The 3,185-nt window shown below is 40.9% G+C and overlaps 1 protein-coding gene across 1 annotated transcript in view; it reads left to right on the plus strand.

Annotated features, from left to right (window-relative positions):
• The window catches only part of LOC108552594 (aryl hydrocarbon receptor nuclear translocator-like protein 2), an 89,190-nt gene that overhangs the window by 7,048 nt on the left and 78,957 nt on the right, over nt 1-3,185 (plus strand). The gene's annotated exons all lie outside the window — the stretch shown is intronic.

The raw sequence follows: 3,185 nt of genomic DNA on the forward strand, positions 1-3,185 counted from the left end.
AAAGAGATTGTTCCTCCTCGTAAGTGCTTGTTCCTTTGTATCCTCATATTCGTATGTTATCGACGAAAACGGGACACGTGATTGTTGGTATGTGTACCTTGGTAGACACGTGACGTATCCGTTGCTTGTACGACCGATAGACTCCCATAATCTTGGGGTGCCATTGAACTCGGTGGCGAGATACGCGAGAGTTCGATTCGTTTTGATGTTTATACGTGGTAGTACGGCGGAAGGTAGCATCCCTGCGATAAAAACGGTGAAAAAATAAACGTGACTTCGTGGATTAGAAGATTACATGTGTCTCTGAATGTTCATCGGTGCGAGTTAGGGATAAGTATGGGAGAAATTGTTGGAATAGTTTCGAGACCTGACCACTGTGCTATATGAAGGTTACCTGTAATTTATTCCATGGTAAGAAAAATCTTATAAAGTTTATGTGGCTGGTAGTAAAATGGAAGAGCTGCCTTTGGAAAGAGAAGGTTATATTTCGTGTATCGATACTCCCACTGCCGCAAACATGGCCGAAAAGTGCACCATATGGCAGGTTGAACTGCAAGTCTGAGGTTTTCGCTGGATAACGAAGAGGAATCGAAGATATACCAGTATTAAGTATAAAATTTAGATATTAGATATTATAGTATTATCTGAAACTAAAGTTCGTTAGGAAGGATAAAGTTAGTCACTTTTCAATCGTACGTTTGATAAATTTATTTATAGGTTGTACAAGGGGGTGATTAAACGTAATATTGAACTTCTACATGCGATCCCCTTTGAAAGGGTTAAAATTACACTTTACGCTCGACTTTAAAATTGTGGACTGTTTGACCACTCGAATGCCTCGAGTTTTTTAAGAAAATACGCAATGAAGAGACGAAGCTCTTCTTTTTTTAAAATAAAAGATTCGTAGAATGTAGTGTTTTAAAAGTATATTAAAGACATAATATGTGTACAGCACGTGCACATAAAGGTTCAGATATACCGTGTTATCGAAAGTGGCCTGTCAGCGCCCCACTCGTCGTAAATGCAACAATAAATGCGTCGAAGTGCATAAACTTCTCTATATTCTGGCAGAAAAATTATAATACGACAAGTTTTATTAAACATATATACTCGTTTATTACGAAATTGACTCGTTACACAATGGTGCATATAGAGGGTGGGTTAATAACTTCGATCACCTAAATTGTCTTCGTGATTTTTAAATATGCGAAAAGATCCTATTTTCTCTATTTTTTTTATCATTTCTTCGTGAACGAAGTGTCAAAATCGCCTTAATTTTTATAAATGACACGTTGTATCTTTTCCTAGATACAGTACACTTAATATTCCTAATACATCTTAGTAGACCTAGTATAATTTGTGTCCAGCAAATAATGTATCGTGTATTTAAGTTATTTCAACGATCCTAATATTAAATCATTCGACATTAGATAAAATGGTAAAATGACGAGTCTTACGTCATTGAAGGTGCCGCCAGAAGCGGTGTCCATTTGCATTGACGCAATTGCAATCGTCGAATTACAAAAGCTCGTATACTTCTTATCGGTGCAGGATAATTGTCGTATATAAAATGTCTTTGTATCCTTCAAAATAATACAGGTGGTCAAAGTGTCAAAACTTATCGATACAAGCTTCGTGTATGTAAATGGAAATTTAATCGTAATTCCAACGCGATATACGGGGCACTTTGCAACCTGGCAGTACAGTCTCAAAAGGTTTATTCAAACGTAAAAAGATGAATTAAAAGCATAAAAAATTTTATTTAAAAATAAACAAAAAGCGAAATATATTAGGTGATTTATTACATCAATATTCGAATTACATTTTCTCCAAAAAATTTTCATTCCACGTTATGTATTTTTCATTTGCTCCTTCGCATAGAATCGTTCCCTTACTGCTGGTATCGGCAATTTCACGACACCCTGTATATAAACGTATAATTTGAATGAACAAATAGAGCGGTCTTTCTTGGACAAATATGCGATTCATACCTTTAGTATTCCAACGAGAGGTATTAACATCGAGCGAAGACTCATCCTTCGACATGCAGCATATCGCTGGAGATAGTGTTCCACGTGTACGTCCTGCCCCGTGCTTCAGGGGCAAAGGACTTTGCCTCTGTCCTGCCTCTTCTCCGACGTTCTCCGCTCGTCTTCTTCTGGATGTACATAGATACGTATACATATATGAAATCTCCGCGATATCTATAAAGTCCCCGCGAACTTTCGCGATTACATTTCCGCGAAGAAATGTCATCCATGCCTGGAGATATCGTAAAGGGAAAAGAGTTCTGAGATGCTGCTCCGATCCGCCGAGGCGGATCCTCGAGAAACGTAGCCATTCGACTACCAAAACAATGGTCCCTGTTTTCGATCGATAAACCCGATTAAGTGTCGCGGTGAATTCTTTTGGTAAAGTTTCGGTTGAAAAGCGGAGATGACACGTATAGCCATTGCGATGCGAGAATGACAAGTAAAATGAACCTTAGATACGTTTCAACCCTTAGTAATTCTATGTCGAGTTTCACTCGACAGCCTATTCCATCGATAGCCTTTTGACCAGGATAAACGTGTCGAATACGACTTAGACCGCGAAGGATAAGTCTGTGCGTTCAGTCCAGGTGCCAAAGACGCTATTCCCGTGACTCCTTCTGTCCCGCCTAGGTCCTACAGTGATCCACGGTAGGTCAGGTCCGCGGTTCTCGTCGTCAATTACAGAAACATTCTCACTTTCAAAGCCACGTATCCTCTGTTCTCCAACACCGCGACTAATATCGCACCAGTGGACCCTTTGATCCATCAGACACCAGACACCAAGCAGCCTCGACTAGAGTAGGAACCGGATGATCAGACAGCCTCTGAAAGGATATCGATCGAGCGGAAAGAAAGAAGAGACATTTGGTCCAGCTCACGATTCGCAAATAATAATCGGACAGAGATGGGAGAGTAAAGTGAATTGGTAGGTGAGCGTCGTTAACCGGCGCGCTACTCGAGAGAAGAAGAGACGAGAAACGACGGGCGGTCGCGCGTGCACCGACACGGCCCACAGTTTCGTCGTCGTTGATCACGAACGTGTCGATCGTCGACCAGACCAAAACACATGCACACACCTCGGGGTTATCCTCGTGTAACCGTGTGGTCGTCTCTTTCTCACGCACACCTTCTCACTCCTTCCCTCTCTTTCCC

This window comes from Eufriesea mexicana, unplaced genomic scaffold (assembly GCF_001483705.2).
Source record: "Eufriesea mexicana isolate 0111107269 unplaced genomic scaffold, ASM148370v2 scaffold7347, whole genome shotgun sequence".
NCBI classification, from domain to species: Eukaryota; Metazoa; Arthropoda; class Insecta; order Hymenoptera; family Apidae; genus Eufriesea; species Eufriesea mexicana.